Raw genomic sequence first — 18356 nt, 5'->3', positions numbered from 1 at the left:
AAAAAATGCTTTAAAAGAAAACTAAATATCATTATCCTAACACAGATGCAATTTGGAAAATAAAACATACTTGGTATATATTATGAGTCTTAAACCTGACAGTTTCAGGTTAAAGGCAATCATATCATTTGTGACCTTTTAAAGTGCTAACTTAACAAAATCTACAATACACTTGTTTTATGGAGTAAGTCCTCAAATGGAAGGTATGAAGCGAGTTCTAAAAAATCACTGCTAGCTGTGGCCAACGGCATTTAGACACTGTGTAAAGGGGCCTACTGCTATACCTGGTGGAATCATGTTATTTAATTTTTAATTTTAAAAAAGGCATAGCTTATAAATAGAGCCAAACAAAAATTTTTCTATTTAATTTTCCACAGAAACCAAAACATGACCTATTAAATAGAGTCCGCCAATGCCTTATCACTTTACAGGCACTTCCCTGCATGAACTTCCCACATGTGGACAGAGAACCACATCTCTGTATCACATAATCTTCCCTGAAAATTGTTCTGCGTCTATAAGCCAAATGATTCTGGGTTAAATCAAAAGTTAGGAAATAATTAGGGCCTTTCTATTTATATGTCATTCAGCATAGCCCCAGGACCACTGACGACCTGCAAGGTGTTTACGGAGTGTCCCTTGGAACCTAGCGCACCACAGGCTTGCTCGTAAGCAAGGGCTCCACAAGCACCTGCTGCGTGCGTGAATGAATGGTTTCAGTAGCCAAGCAAAAGTATTAGCTTTTTGCACTTTGGATGTGGCAACATGTTTTATTGTGGAAAGCCATGTAAAAGAGGAAGGTGGTATTCATGACCTTTGCCCTGATAAGTTATCCATTAACTGGAAATATTTGAGAGTGACTGCTTTACTGGGATTGGAAACAAGCCCCATGTCACTGGGCCACTATGCCCAGGGCCCTTACCTTGGCCATCACATTGTTTTATGGATTGGAATTTGGAAGTTCTCGGGGTGGGGGGGTGGGTAAAAGAGGTCTGCATGTGTATATATACATTTTTAAATACAAATACTCACAAAGTGGTTCTCAGGGTTGTCTTTTTTTTAAATAAAGACAACAAAATAAAAACATTTCTTACCAAACTAAAAGAAAATTGATCAAATCTGGAAGTGACTTGAATGCAAAAATTAATCCTCTCATTTATTCATTATTTTATTCATTAAATAAACATTATCTCTAGATATTTAGTATATACATTTAAGGAAAAAAATATTTTTCCTGAAACTACAATTTCTACAGCAAGAGGACACATGGTGCACAGGTGAAAAGTAAAGCCTTAAAATGAAAAAATGAAGTCTTTGAAATGGAAGCTTACTGAAAAATCAAAGTCAGCCAGAATCTAAGATACCAAGTAATTCTGAAGGATGGAGTCATTGGAAAGTACTTGAGATTATCTGGCTTTCAAGAAAAGATGGATGGACTTTCAGATTTGAAGTTGTGCAAACAAGTTAAAACTCAGCCCATACCAGAGCAGACAAATAGAACCTCACCATGCATGGGACATAGTACCCCACAAAAACTAAGACTAAAATAAACTTTAAGATAGTCTCACTTTTTGCTGAAATGAGTTATTTAAAGTATTTATTAACTAGTACTATTGCGCTAAAAAGGTCAGTGATAAAAATAACAGTTTCAACCTTTGCATGGGTTGAATTTGGTTTAGATACTAAAAGAAACTTGAAGGGAAGATAATTAACAATGAAAACTTTCAGTATTCTCCTGAGGTGTTCACCTATGACTGATGTTCTTGAAAACTGCTTCAAAGGAAACCAAGGCTCTTTTTTTAATCTGACATGTCAGAACTCTGGTTTTCCTGAACTAAGGTAAATAGCAGAACCCACTGGTTTGAACTATTCTTATGTTAAAAAAAAAATTACAGGACCCATCCCTGATTTCAGCTGAAGAAGAGAAACATAACATTTATGTTAACAAAACTGAGCAGAATAAAAAAGAGACTGAGAACAGAATATGGTCTTCTTAAAAATCTAACACATACATACAAAACTAATCTGACTCTCTTTTCCTCCATGTCGTAGCTCCTCCATTTCTTGTCTCAGTGACGCGGCAACTGTGGAGGGCAGAATAAAGCCCCCCCACCCCAAACACATCAGGTCCTAATCCCTGGAACGTATAAATATCACCTTTTGGGGGGGAGGGGATGTCTTTGCAGGTAAGATTAAACAACAGACCCTGAAGTGAGAGGTGATATTATCCTGGTTTATAGTGGGCCCTCTACGCAGTCATATATATCCTTATAAGAAGAAGACAGAGGGGGATTTCACACAAACAGAGGAAAAGTCAATGTGAACAGGGCTGAATGAGATTCTAGACTCTGCCCTTGAAGACTGAAGCAATCCAGCCACAAGTCAAAGTATGCCAGCAGACACCAACAGATGCAAAAAACAAGGAACAACAGGTGGATTCTCCACCAGAGCTTCCAGAGGGAGAGCGGCCCGCCCATCACCTTTGTTTCAGGCCTCCAGCACAGTCAGAGAATAAAGTTCTGTTGTTTTAAACCAACAGATGTGCGATGATTTGTTACAACCATCACAGGAAACTAATACAGCAACACCGTCTGACCCACCTGTCTTCCAAGGGAGAACTGAGTTCTCCTCCCTTTCCTCTCCCGCTTACCCTAACTGCATCCCCCACTTCGACTTCTGACTCCAAGTCCCAGCTACTTCCCAGACCTTACAGCCCTTAACTGGCCTTCCTGCATCCTGTCTCCCAGTTCATTTACCAAGATGCCTCCAAGAGAGAAGGTTTCTACTGTAAAACCTGACTAAAGGACTCCCTTGTATAAAACCCATTACCTTCAGAAACTTCAAACTCCTTAATACAGCACTAAACGTACTTGCCACATTCTGACCCCAGCTTTATCTCCAGCTGCACCTCCACCCACACTGCATATCATGCAGACTCTGCTGCTGAAATTTCCTCATCAAACTCATTCCTTCCGGGAAATGTGAACCCCTTTCACCCTCTCCCCACTGCCACACCCTGGGCAGGTAGAACTGATTACTCTCTTTTTGTGTGTCCCACCATAGTCAACAGGAAACGATATCACAAATTCTGTACCTACTATTCATTTACTGGACCAAGTACCAGCCACTGAGCTCAGCACTCTAAAAAATCATTTCATTTAACCTTCACCATAATCCTAGCAAGTAGCAATTATGATCAGAACACGTTTTCCAAATAAGATAATAAAATGCAGAGAGGCTAAATAAAGTGGCCAAAATCACAAGAAGAGTATATGGTCACAGTGCATTTCTGTATATTTTTTATTAATTTTTAATTTTGATTTTTGTATTTGTTATATTGACTGGCTATATTATAGAAAACAAAATGAAATGAACTGCAGATAATGCCATCATTCAGCATCACTTTGGAAGTTCTAGGGAATAAAATATAAAATAAAAATGATAAAATGTAAAGAGAAGAACTTCATTACTACTTACAGAAGATTTAACTTTGTACCTAGAAAAAAATAAGAAAATTAATGAATAAAATCTTTAAACATTAGTAAGATAATTCAGTAAAGTAATTGGAGGCATGATGAATATATGAGTTAATAATTTTCTGGGTCTCAGTTCATAATTGTCCTATCCAGTTCATATTTTTCAGTAGTTATCTGTTGTCTTCAATTGCTGAAGTATGTGAGGGCTACGCCACTCTCTTTAATTATAACCTTACTCCAGTATCCTTTGTTACTGACCATGAAAGCAAGTCAAGGACAAAATTTTGCCAACAGGGACTTAAAATAGTCATGCAACATGCTCTACAAATTTAATCAAGTTCCATTCCTCTGTGCTTTTAGAAACAGCAACTTAAGGCAGATGCAACAATATTCTGGTGACATCAAAGAAATTTATGATGAAAATTTGCAGATGTTTAATGGAGCCAAGAGTCAGAAACATAACTGATATATGGAGAGAAGTCAACGAGAACAGAACCACAAAGTACTGGTAAATACAGACACCAGCCCCATGAGGCAAGGGGCAGGACTACAGGGACAGCACACAGCAAGACCACAGGGCAGGCCCCACAGCAAAGGGGCATTTCTGCAACTTCCCCGAGGCACGAAACACAGACATTTTAACAATGAAGTAAGGGCTCTGTGGACACAGCAGAGAAAGCAGGAGGGATTTCCTGGGATGGCAGCTGAGGTCATTTGCTCAGAGGAGAGCACTGGAGTTCCTGCCCTCCACCGGGCAGGGGGCACCAGGCTTGCAGACAGGAAGCTAGGTTCCAGTATGAATTCCTGAAATTGGAATATTCAAGGACAAAAACGGTCCATCTTGTCTGGTTATCAAAATATGGATATAAATGATATGTGCTTTTTATATAAACTAAATATGTGGAGGGAGATATCTGGTTGGTATGATCTACCACCGGATTGAATTTGGGATGACTTAAATGTTCTCCTTTGTCTTTTTCAACGTTGCTTGGCTTGTTTCTTTGTGTGTTTTTACAATGAGCAAGTAGCCCTTTTGCAACAATTACACTATCTTTTAGAGAGCCTGCACTATCTTCATGATGTGGGTCCACTGCATTTCAGCTGTTTCTGTTGAATGCCTGTATAAAAATGAGTCCCTTGCTAAGTGACAGGAACTTTCTAAATACTTTATCATGATGTCATAGCATACAATCCCCATAGCAACTATATGAGAAGGAATTTCTGTCTTTATTTATAAACCAAAGCACAGAGAGATTAACTTTTTTATCTGAACTCTCATAGCTGGTAGTATATGGAGCAGCAGTCTAAATCCAGATGTTCCCATCTCTAAACGTGTGCTCTGCTCCTTAACATATTACACCATTACACTAATTATGTTACAACACTTGAGATTGTGTATCATCATTTGCCTTAATCCTTCCTCCCGCCTACTCTAAAAGCAGTAACTACTTTTAGCTCACTTGCTAACGGGGGGAGGGCGAGGGGCAATGAGCTTGCACATATTTTAAACAATTAGCCAGATTAGCAGTCTGTCAGGACTTATTACCTCTCCCAGAGTCAATGCATGATATTTGTAGGTGGCCATCACTTGTCCAAAAACTAGCAGCTGATGATTCTGATGGGTCTGCCCCAAAGGGAAAAGCTAAAAGCTAACACTGTTCTGTCCTCAACATCAGCTCAGATGTTGCTCCTTTCCAAGAACCACTCCCAAAATATGTTGGTCATATTACTAGGTTTTCTGTTTCTCTATTAGCTGTTGAGCAATAAATATATTGCTTCTATATTAACCTTTATCTATAAGTAGGATTGTCTTGCTTCAGCTCCCTCTAAGATTAATCAATCAGTACACAGGCTATGTCAATAAGAAAAACAATATACCTATAAAGGTGGGCTAGCTTGGCAGGGTTTTGTTCTGTTTTGTCCTCCATATTTTTAAGTAATATTTTTCGTAATTTCTTTGGATCACGAACCACTGAATGACTCAAATGTCTTTAACAGTAGTCTGAGCTTTGCAGAATCAACAACAGAATTTAAACAAAAGGAATTAATATGGAAAGGAAATTTGTTTGTAAGCAGAAATGACCAACCACCTGAAACAGAGAGACTGAGAACAATCCTCTAGTATGCATCTGTTATCTTTGTCACAAGTGCTTAGAGCAGGAATTTGTCCCTGACACAAAAATACTCATCTAGGTTCCAAAAAAAACAAAAACAAACAAAAAAACCTCAGTAGCCACTATGAACCTCTTGTACATGTAGTTCTACAAATCCTAAAAAATCACAGTGAAATAGGAGTAGACAATTGTTCAGTCATGTCTCCCTCGCCCTGCCTTTATACAATTGATTTTTTTTCAAGTCAATTAATATTACACTCTTTCCTGTATTTATGTCTTCTAGGCATGTTCAAATTTCTGAGATGTTCAACTTTCCTTTTACCAATTATACACTGAATAAATAATTGTTAAACACTTTCTAAACGCAAAACATTGGATTAGATACAAAGCAGAAACAAAGGTGAACAAGACACAGTTTCTGTCCTATGGGGATTTGTAATTTAATAATTGCCTACTACTTTCAAATACTCATTCAATAAACACTTAGCTACTAAGCGACAGAAAAAGGATTCAGTGTCAAGACTGTGGTATGAACACATGTGCTCCGGCCCTAGATTAGTCACATTCTATTAATGGGACAGATTTGTAAACAAATATGTGCAGCAAAATATGGAAATGTTAACAAATTCTTTACAGATCACTTACAAGGAGGGATAGTCTACTCTGAAGAATCAGGAGAAGGTTCTACAGTGAGAGTGATGCTTGAACCATCAGTAGAGGCCGTGAAGTAAGATAACAACATGAAACAAAATTGTTCCCACAAGAACCGAGGCGTGAGTACCATGATTCTCTCAGGAAATGCAAGTAGTCTGGTAGGGCTCAGTGTTTAGGAGACAGCTTTGAGAGAACGGTGCGGGAGGGATAGGGCGGTGCGACGGAGAGAAAGAGATGGGGCTTGAAAACCCAGGTCAGACTTATTCACATGGGCAATTAAAGGGTTTTTTACAAGAGAGCAAAAGCATGATGGTATTTTCCCTTTTTGAACACACAGAGGATTCATGGCAGGGAGGAGTTGCCCGGACTGAGATGTGAGGTTGGGAGAGTCTACAAACCTGTGCCGTGGTCTCTGCGGAGTCAGACAGACCTGGACCCAGGCAGAAGCAGAGTGGCTGGCCAAGTTACAGAGAGAAGGTAGAAGTGAAAGAGGGAGAAGATCGGGGTGCGAGACTCAACCAGCAGAAAGTCTACTTGGGTATTGGGGGCACATAGAAAATGGTGGGGACTGCTTAGTTTTTCCCTGATAGGGAAGCAAACTGGAATTTCAGGACTACCCACACGCAGTTTGAAAAACATCTGAAGCAATTCTGATGATTGAGACCCTCGTTTAGAATATCTAGTTTAGACCGTGCCCTTAAAATGAAAGCGACACAACCACATAATAATTTCATTTTTTAAATCACAGCATATTCTGTGTATGCTGGGAATGTTCATAAAACAGCAGCAGCAGCAGCAGTAGCATGTATTAAACTAATTCATCCATTTATTGTCCTCATTGAAACAAAGGGCTTTTTAATTTTGGGTTTTTTCTAATTTTATAGTTAGACCCACTATTGAGGTCAGTGTCTCTGGAAAGATCTGATGTAATAGGCAGGACAACATTTCAGGTTAAACATAATCGACTGAGCACTTAGATACTTCAGCTGTGTTGCAAGCACTTAGGAAATTATTTAGGCAATCTAACAAAATCTTATAACCAGACGAGTGTCAGAAATGATGTGAGTTATGGGACAGTGAATTAAATAAACATGGGCATTTTTCACCTGTGCACCTGAACACAAGATCTTTTTGTTTTTGTTTTGTTTTGTTTTGTTTTGTTGGACAGAAAGCATTGTTTCCTGTACAATCTTCCCATTCTTGACACTTTTTTTTAGTTGAATTTAAACTTTTCCAAAATTTTGTTTTACCACTTTGTGGCAAAAAATTAAAATAGGTGAAGCAAGCCCTGGCTGGCGTAGCTCAGTGGATTGAGTGTGGGCTGCGAACCAAAGTGTCACAGGTTCAATTCCCTGTCAGGGTACATGCCTGGGTTGCAGGCCATGACCCCCGGCAACCGCACATTGATGTTTCTCTCTCTCTCTCTCTATCTCCCTCCCTTCCCTCTCTGAAAATAAATAAATAAAGTCTTTAAAAAAATTGGTGAAGCAAATACAGAAGGAAAGTCTTAGCAGATAAATACCTATTGCTTCTTAAAGAGGCAAGGCCACCAAATAGCTCCTCTTATGCTAGATTATTCGCAAGTGGAAGCATCACATCCTGTTGCACTTCATCAGTTCAGCTCACCAAGCAATTTATTAGAGACACCTTTCCCAACACAAAAATCTTCACATGGTTAAAGGTGTGTTCATGTATGTCCCTATGTACATATGTAACAAATTCTATTTCTTCTCTCTTTCTCTCTTTTTGCATATTATTTATCAGAGATTAAATACGCAAATTGTCTGTCAGTAATAAGAAAGTCCTAAATGTCCACTTCTAAAACTCTTTGCTCTGCTTGGAGACAAAGTTAATTTGCAATTATTTATTTGTTTCTCATTTCTTCAAATACTTATATAAACTAGTTTAGTAAGTCTTTGTAAACTAAGGTAAAAACATGTTTTATTAAATTGTCCTGGAAGAGTGAGTAATTTTAATGTTCTGTGTATATAAACTAATATTTAAGGGTACAGACATAAACAAATTCATGATTATACAGATTCATTCTTTCAATCTGTCCATCAGGCAGCAAATATTTATTGAAAACCTCCTACGTGGAAAGCACACTGTGAGATTTTGTGAAAATCAATGATAAAACAAATTTCCCAAAATGATTTTAAAACCACTATTATGCTAAGTAAGGCTGAGGAAACTGTTGGTTTCAACCACCTGTGGAAATTATAATCATATCTGGTTGATACCATACTCTCTGACATTTGCGATTGCTTTTAATAAAATTAATGTCATTTGTTTTATACATATACATACATATATATTTAAAGAGAGAAAGAAGCTAATTAACAAAGTAGAATATATTGTCTTTTACAAATTCATGTCACAATTCACATAGCATACTATAGTGATATTTTTAATATCTAAGTAATTATTTTATTTACATTGGGATTCGAAAGAATATATTTGTCGTATGAACATACTTGAACATATTTGAAAGGAAACCCTGGAATTTAATAAAAAGCAAGTTGAATGGTGACTTCCTCATTATTCAGCAGTGGATTGAATTAATAGGGCTTGAGATCAATTCTCAACTCAAGCAACAAACAGGAATGTCACAGAGTCAGTCCAATTAATTTCTCTGTTTTTTTTAATTTGCCCAGTCCATTACCTTTCTCCAGCATTTAGCTTTCATCTTATCCTGCCTGCTGATTTCCAGTTAAACAGTCCTCTCATTATTTAATTTCCCATGGATTCATTAGGTAACTCAGCAGCAGAAAAAAAGATAAGAATCAATATTTGGAAACAAATGGCTAACATTCACGCCACTCATCTCAATTGTTCTGTTCACAGCTCTCACCGATTGGGGACAAAAAACACCAAAGAATTGCATATTCTCCTTAGTGATAGTATTAATATCACCTATTATAATTGTGTCTCTCCGCTTTGTCATTTCTCTTCAGTCACCAACACCTGGGCATGGATAGGAATGAGCCTCACCCTTAAAGCCTAAAATAACTTATAGAAAAGTGACAGAATATGGCTAGTTGTCAGCAGCATACGTCTTAGAACCAGACATACCGGTTCTAAGGATTAGGAACTCGGCCTTGGTACTTATGGACTAGGAATGCAACTTTGCTACCTCCTAGATGAAAGACTTAGGCCAAATTACTTACATTCTCTCCGAATCCCAACCTTTTCAACTATAAAATAGGACGTAACATCATCTGTTTTACAGAATTGTTGAAAGGATGAGTGAATGAGTATATAAGTGCTTTACCCACTGTTTCACATAGAGTTAGACTTTGACATTAATTTAAATAAAATATACAGCAAATGTCCAACACTTTCATGTTTCTTGGCCTTATTAGTACAGCTTTTATATTTGAATAGTTTTACTACCTGATAAATTAAAATATTTCCTAGGGATAATCAGTGATATTTTGTTTCTCCAGAGTTTCAGGAAGATAACTGATAATTCCCTCAGGAGGTTTGGAGTGTTATTCTTTATAGAATAAACTTGACAAAACATCTCATAATTTGGAAAAAGAATTCCTGATGGCCAACATACCTGGCTGATGAGGCATTAACGCTGACGGCTGTCATAAGGTTAAAAATATAAAGGCAAATATGGACCATTGCAGCAAGGCACCTTCTAAATACACCTTATTTTATTATCATCAAAAAATTCTCGCTCTCCTTTGGCCTAGGCTGTCATCTACTTCAATATCTCTTTTATCACATGTCCAACGGGAAACAGCAGTCTAAATGTCAGCCCATAGCTTTTATTGATCACATGTAAGAATCGCTAGAATGTGCTTTCATTCTAAAACTTTGTCATTACACACAGCCTCCTCTCTGTCAAATCCCACTAAGTCCGCAGGGCTGTGGGTGTTGGTGTGGGAGGGCCACGGGGTGGAATCGGTGGAAGTTGAGTGTGCATTTTAAGATCTACACTCTCTGGTCACTGTTTTATTCGCCATTCCCTCTGGATATAGGTTGTATTCAGCCTGGGCTAGGACATAGGGTCTTTAAAATTGTCACCTTGCAGTTCATGTTTCTTTAAAATTGTCACCTTGCAGTTCATGTTTCTGTGACTCTCCAACTTGATTGTAAATTTTCCTAAAGTACAGGTACCCTCTCTTCTGTGTTGCTATTTGCCACACAGTAGTATACCCAAAAGAAAATAAGAGAAAACTAACAGCAATTAAGTGCTTGTTTTGTCATTGGCATGGTGCTGGGTGCTTTGTTGACTTTATTTCATTTACTTCTCCAATAATCTTATAAATTTGATTTTTTGATCATTTCCATATTACTGATTAGAAAATGAGATTCCAAAACTTGAAATAAGTTCCCCAAACTAACATTCCAAAAAGGAATAAAAATGGGACTTAAAGACATCTATCTGTCTGACTCCTAATTCCATTTTCCTGCTGCTACACTCTGCTGCCCTAAATTCGCATTAATCTTTACATGCAAGTTTCTCATGGGATAAAAGTATTTAGAAAGGCACAGCCAGTAGTTTAGACTTGACTCTGCTAAAAAGGAGTAGGGAGAAATAACCAAAACAAGGTATTAGAATCCCCTTGAGAAGATAGTTTTTTAATTACTTTAGCTCTAGAAAACGATCCCATTTGGGGGTGGGGGAAGGGGAATCATAGGAATTGTCAAGTGTTGGTGAATAGCAATGCTCACCTGTAGCATTATTTTGAATATTTACTATTTGAAATAAATTATGGAAAATAAAAGATAAGTTAAAGAAATATGATATACCAATATAATAGACTGTTACACAGTCATGGAAGGTTATATTTTCAAAAACTATGACAGCAAAATCTACATGATATAATATTAACAGAAAAGTAGAGAATGTAAATTGTATAGAATGTAGTATAACTTCATTATATATGTGACCATGTGAAATATGTCCATAAAAAGTCCAGCCATTTTTAATATCACAAGATCAGTTCACTCAACATCAATGTAACCTGGCAGCCAAGGAGAGTGGACTGGAATGGGCATGTGTGAACAATGACATCTTTACTGTACTAGTCAGTGGGGTCAGTAGACGCCATTGAGTCAGCATTTGTACTGTGCGGCTATCACATTCAAAGTAACTGAGTGTGTAGAGCAACAGATTTGCATCAAATTTTGTGTTAAACTTGAACTCCATGGAAACTATTCCTCCATAGAAACTATTCAGATAATTCAGAAGGCTGCACCTAAGGGCACCTGGTCATTGGCAGCTTCATCATGACAACATACCTGCTCATACATCATGTCCCATGCAGAGTTTTTTGATGAAACATCAAATCACCCAGGTAACTCAACCCCCTTACAGCCCAGATTTGGTGCCCTGTTACTTGTGGCTTTTCCCAAAACTAAAATCACCTTGGAGAGGAAAGAGATTTCAGACCATCAGTGAGATTTAGGAAAATACAAGGGGGCAGCTGATGGCAATTGGGAGAACTGTGAAGTCCCCAGGTAACTACTTTGAAGGGGACTCATGTGTCATTGTCCTATGTATAATGTTTCTTGTATCTTGTATCTTCTTCAATAAATGTCTCTTTCATATTACATGGCTGGATACCTTCTGGACATATCTCATCATATACACACACACGAGGAAGTGAGAGGGACTATAAATGTGATGCTATAGAGTAATGCACTAAATGCTTATAGTATGATGGACTAGTGGGTGGTTTTTATTTTGTGTTTAAATCAATTTGTAATTACTGAGTACTTACCTAATGTGGCAAGTAGTGTTTTAACTCATGTAGGTGCTTTAACTTATTTAACCTTCAAAACAAATATAAGAAGTAGGGTCTACTATACCTCCCACTTTACAGATGAGAAAATTGAGGAACAGAGAAATTAAGTCACTTTCCAAGATTTCACAGCTAGTAGTGGTAGAGTTGGTCTAGTTCCACACCTACACTCTTTGAGGCAAATAAAACTGGCTCTCATAAGCCAATGTCACTAGTATGAAACAGGCTAACAACTGAATGAAACCCCTTTGGGAGAAACTGTTTTTCTTCCTTGCCCAGAGTAAACTCAAATAGGGAATGCAGGCTTCTGCCTGTTATGCCACAAATAATGTAACAAAAACAACACAGCCATTAACACCCTATTCTTGGGGGAGGGGAGGTGCTTTGTGAATTGTTTCTAGATTCCCATTCCCTTACATCATAGGGTTCTTTTAGAATGCAGAGTAACCCAAAATACTGGTGGAACAACATAGTAAGCCTTTTCTCTCCTAAGATATACCTGGGCAACTCCCACACTGTGATTTTAAAATCACTGTCCAGAAATACCCCTAGAACAAATTTTCCTAAAATTCTGAAGCTAAAAACAAACAAACAAAAAACATAAAAAGCACTGTGAGATGACTACATTCTTTAACAACACCTCAGGAACTGCAGAACCAGAAGAACGAGGTTATGGGCATGCCAAACCTTGACCCTCAGTTAACCTTCTATCTACCTCATTAACAAGCTAACAGGAATTCTCATTTCCCTAGCTTAAGGAAACAGAATTTATCCCCTAACAACATCATTTGAGAACCTATTTACGCACTAACTTCAAACTGTCTGACTAAAGAAGGGTAAAGCGTGTCTATGGGATAAACCAATGTGGGCCAGGCTGGAGCCAGCACTCTGGGTCTCTTCCACCACAGATAATCAGAACAGCACAGGCCTCTGCTTCCAGCTGGGCCGATTCCCACTGGACTAATCACATTCTCTCTTTTGGAATCGGAATTGGCTTTCCCACACAGTCGGTTAATCACTAAGTGTAACCGGAACTGTGACATGTACACTTGCAAGGTATATGTCACCAGTGGATGCAGAAACAAACAAAAGGTCTTTGAAGTAAGAGAATAAAGAAGATGTGGAGAGGACCACATGAAAAGGAGAAGAAGAAAGTAAAAAGCATACAAAATTTCAACCATCTTCTTGTTTCTTTCACAATATGCGTCCAGGCTGCCACAACCTTTCATGGATTACAAAAATCGCACTACCCCAACTACCCCAGCAGAGAAGCAAAAACAAGGACAGTGCTGAACTTGACATTGTCATTTCTAACAGTGACAGTCTAACAGCAACAATTCTTTTTCCTTTGTATAATGCTTTATCTTTTATCAAAGCCCTATAAACAATGACGTGAAAGTAAGTATATGTTTAACAATAGGCTCTCCAAAAAAAAGTAAATGCACGTATGTATGTGTGTGTTTACATAATTATAAAGTTTACAATTCATAAATAATAGTAATATATATATTTGTAAATTCCATAGAGTTAATTCACCCCCACATAATGTCTTAAATGCTGATAATAGCAAAACATTAATTAAGCCCTGAGGTGCAGTGTTTGCATTGTGCCATGTGTAAATACTCCCACCATGGCGAACTTCAAGCTACCAATGTGATGTCACCGAACATGGATTGATAAGAGATGAACAGTAGCACACAACTGCATATTTTCACCACACGGATTAAAAAGAGCACAGATCATGGCAGAATAAAGTAATAACTTTTGAGTATGTCTCAACTTTCTCTTAAAATGTAATTTATTAAATTTTATGTTTACATATTTAAATTTTAATAATCACTTTATTTAACAACTGATGTGCAAATTCCTGTCTCAATCCCATTTTAGCCAGTTCCAGCACACCATTAACAAGTATCATCTTAATACGTCAGCAGGGCAGGTACTGCTAATCCAGATCAAGTGACCAGAGTCACAGAGTCATGTCCTCATCAAAGTAATTGATTAAAAAGTTTAACGTGAACAACCAGTATGCGGTGAACCTAGAGATGTTGATTCAATAACTGCAGTGTGGAGGCCTAAGACTCTGTGTTTGAACAAGCAGAGTGCCTTCCCCACGCCAGATGATTTATTCAGAGAATTACAACATCCTGCATTTATTGTCTACATATTCGTGCCAAGCTCATATTATACTGTTTTGTAGATGAAAAAGGGGTTCTGTAACGAAACTTGACAAGTCCACTGATAGAAAGTAACCTCGCAGGGTAGAAGAACCACAAATTTCCTAACGGGGTAGGTCATGGTGGGTAGTCCTGCCCAGGCAGACATATAAACTCTCTACTAACAGGTTTATCATTTCCTTAAATGAGCCCTGTCCATTGTTTCCAGACACCTAGGTTAACACACCTCTGAAATGCCCCTTTCAGACCCCAAGGAAGCATAATCACCCTCAACACAGCACAGAATCTTGACTCTCCTGTAGTCCAACCCCCACCTTGCTTTCTCCCATCTTCACATAATCTTCTTTATGTCCCCTCCTTAATTCCAAATGCATAAAAAAACCCGCAAACTGTCATCCCTGAGAGACATTTTCCTCATTCTGTTGAGATCTTGCTTCCAGGCATAACCTGTTTGGCTCAAAGAAATTCTTCTAAAAATTCCCTACAGGTTTGGATGTTCTCACTCCAACAGCATGGACTCAAAAGAGAGAAAATTTGTCCTCAAGGATAATACAGAGACTAAGAAATATAATGCAACTACTGAAGCGAAGATAAGTTTGTCACCCCACAATACGCCTTTTGGGAAGATACTGATTATTTTAGGCTAGTTAATTTTAAGAAACTGCAAACTTGGGAGAAACTCTGAAAACCAAGTAAACCAGCCAGGAGTACCTTGAAGTGGAGAGGAAAATCTTTTCTCCCCAGCACGATGATCTAGCTACATCCCAGCTGCTTTGGGAAAAACAGCAAAATCCAGCATGGGGGAGAGACAAAAGAGAGAATGACGTTTGGCCTGAGTCTTGAAAGAGCACAGGCTAGTGAAGAAAAGGAGGGGCAGGGAGGGAGGAACATGCAGGGCAGGGAGGGCAGCAAGGGCATGGTCAAGCAGCCAAGGAGGATTTGATTCAGTAGGATAACAGCACATGCTCTGGGACTGTGCCTCTCATTTGTGTTTTGCAACCACATTTACCTGGGACAAGTTTTAGACATGGTAAGCACATGTTTGTTAGACTATATTCAGTCACAGAGCACATGTGAGGAGTACCTGGAAATCAGACAGAAGAGGTAAGGCCAGGTCAGGAAGGACTGTTTAGAATGTCTAGCACAAAATAAGTGTTCAATAAATTCCCACTTTGTACTCTTCCTTAGATATTAGTGTTTACAATTAGTTTTATCAACATTTTAGAATTATTGCTGTGAAAGGATTTACATACAATAGCTAACCTATGAGATCTACAAAAACAGAATTCTCTCACTGCTTTTATAATTCTTATTTCTCAATCAGAGAAAATGGCAAAAGTCATCAAAAGCATGTGTTAGTGTAACTAAGGTTCCAGGGAAAACAGGTGATTACAGTATGTTATTTTCCACAGTGGTTTTATCTCATTCTAATTAATCATTTTCAGAATAAAATGGGAATAATATAGATACTATTTTCTGTTTCTTAGGTGGTATCTTTTACGCTATAGACATATTAATTAGGTAACCTAATTAACTTAAAAAGCTATTAATTAACATAATAAAGAAAAAGGAATCCAAGAGATAAATAATGGGTACAAGGAATGTCATAAATCCAGTAAGAAACATATATTTGTCATCCTAACACACCAATTTTGTAGCCAGTAAAAAACCTCTATGTACACGGTCCCTTCTCTAATACAAATATGTCTCCCCTCAAGCCTGACTTCCTCTTTGTAGTATATTCCAAACACTCTGTTCCACAATGATCTGTTCCCTCCCTGTGCATGAACTACTTCTTTGGAACTAGTCCTATATTTTCACATTATGTCATATTTATTTCCCAACCAGATTTTACATTTTCAGAGAACTTCTCTTGCATTTCTCGTGGAGCATGGCATAATGCTAGACATATAAAAGGTACTAAAACACTTGGTCTGGTCAATAAACAGAGTAAATGATTTCCAGGAATTATATTTAGCATCGAGCCTCAATTGCTGACTTTCTTACCTCCCCCAAAATAAAGATGAAAACATAAAGCTTTTTAAAAGTCTTAGATTGGGCACAGTGAAAAGAGGTTATCAGAAGGGTTTCTATTTCTGAGTTGCTTAAGTGTCAGCAAATTAGCAGAGGGCTCTAATTAAAAAGGCATGGGAATTTTTTGCTCTACTTGCCCATTGTAAGGCTGAGGGGCCTACAGTTGTGCCTTGCTGCTCAGTGAAATCCCCACTAGCATCTTAGGATATACGCTCTTTATACACATCAAAGAACAGAGAGGAAGAGGGTACAGGTATCTCAAGGCTGCCTCTATCCTTGCCTTCTTTCTTGAACCAGTTTTTTGAAGTTCAAAAGAGGATTATTTATGGAATCCCATAACTGAACCATATAATCCATTTATTAAATAAATACTATTGCTGGTGTCATAATAATAACAGCATTTTTACTACTTCCTTTGTGACATACATTGTATAAGCACCTTTCAGACGTCATCTCATTAAACACTGACAACACTCTGTAAGATACATACTATAATCATCCTCATTTTAGAGATGAGGAAGCTTAAATTAGGTGAGACCTTGTTCCAAGTAACAGCATAAGTCACAAAACCAGAATCTGGAACCAGATCTCTTATGCCAAAGCCCAAAGAACACCACCATCTATGATTACAAGATTCAATTCTTAACAATATAATCACAATAAGTACTAGGGTCTCTTTTGGAACTTTACTTTTTCTATATGAAAACTTGAAAATTAAAAACAAAACACCAAATTAGTGGTATGAAAACGCTGGAACAAGGGCATTTCCAGGATCTGAGGTAGCAAGCTGAAACTGCTTTAAAGCCAGTGGACTTCAGCATTCCCAGCACACTCAGAGCAAACAAGCATCCAGGGAATTGATAATAATAACAATAACAACAACCACATTTGGTTAAATGTGGACCCTTTTGGCAGAAAGACCAGCTAAGGTATGATTTCTCTAAGGGTATAATCACCATAAGAGCTTATGGGAAATTCAGTAAATTTACAACATATTTATACCCATTCCATGTACAGGCCATATGGCATTCAGACTTTGTAGGATGTTCAGCGGAGCATCAGAACTCTAAAAAATGCAGTTAATGCAGGACTTTTGACTGTGCATTAACTGTATATATTAATAACCTTCCTCTAGCATCCAAAGACAGCTTCAGAGTTAAAAAAGAAAAAAGAAAAGGCCTAAAAATGAATGTAGAAATAGAATTTTCCATACAGCTTCACCTTATCAATTGACAGAAAGAAATCTGTGGAAGCACTCGAAACAGTGGCCATACAGTAAAACAAGAATGTAATGTTTAGGTATCAAAGTCAGCATTATAGTTCCCACAGTTTGAGGTCAGCAGTAAGAGGAATAAAGCAATCATGGGAGACACACACGTACACACGCGCGCGCGCATTTTTTTTTTCCCCAGGGAGAGCTAATTAACACCTGTAGGGGTTGTTGGTGCTTGAATTCACTCCTCCCTCAAAAAAAAAAAGGCATTCCTTTGGCTTTCGACTTTGTGTTCTGCAAATGCAAAATCAAGTAATACCGCATTGGTAGCATTTTAAGCTCCAAGGCTTATTTATGTGGAAGATTCCCCATGTTAATTAGGTTCTTTTAAGGCAAATTTTAGCAACGAAAGAAAGGGAAGGATTTGGAGGCATTAAAGCAATCTTGGGGCAAAAGTAGACAAGAGAGAAGAGAGTTTTCCAACAAGAGAGATCAAAGTGTGCCAACAAGGGAGTGAATTATAATCTCCAAATTCTCTCTCTCCTGTTTCTATCATCAGTTTAGTTTTAGCCCACTTCCTCAAAATCTGCTATATAGCAGTGGGGCTGCTTTATTTATAGGGAAACTGACCCAAAGAACAGAAGGCAAAGGTGTTTGAAATTTACAGTCCTTGGGCAACAGTGTAGGTTGTAATCCGCACCCAAATGTGTCTCCTAGCAGAATATCGTGGCTTCCCAGATTTTAGGTAAAGCACACAGAGTCTGCAAAATGCTCTGGAGCCGTGATCTCTAAGTATCAGGCACGAGGCAGCCAGCCAGGAAGAGTGGAGGGGGTGGGGGAGCCCGAGGGTTCCAGGAAGTGGGTGGGGAGGAAGCGGCAGAGGTTGGAGCCAACCGTGGCAGGAGCAGGTTTGCCTACGCCTAGTAGGG

At 38.2% G+C, this 18356-nt stretch overlaps 1 protein-coding gene across 2 annotated transcripts in view; it reads right to left on the bottom strand.

The window, feature by feature from the left end:
• The window catches only part of CPNE8 (copine 8), a 175436-nt gene that overhangs the window by 156068 nt on the left and 1012 nt on the right, over positions 1–18356 (bottom strand). The window lies entirely within an intron of this gene.

Source organism: Phyllostomus discolor, chromosome 2 (assembly GCF_004126475.2).
Source record: "Phyllostomus discolor isolate MPI-MPIP mPhyDis1 chromosome 2, mPhyDis1.pri.v3, whole genome shotgun sequence".
Lineage (NCBI taxonomy): Eukaryota > Metazoa > Chordata > Mammalia > Chiroptera > Phyllostomidae > Phyllostomus > Phyllostomus discolor.
Note: the sequence above shows the minus strand (reverse complement) of the source record. Positions and strands in the feature narration are given on the sequence as shown.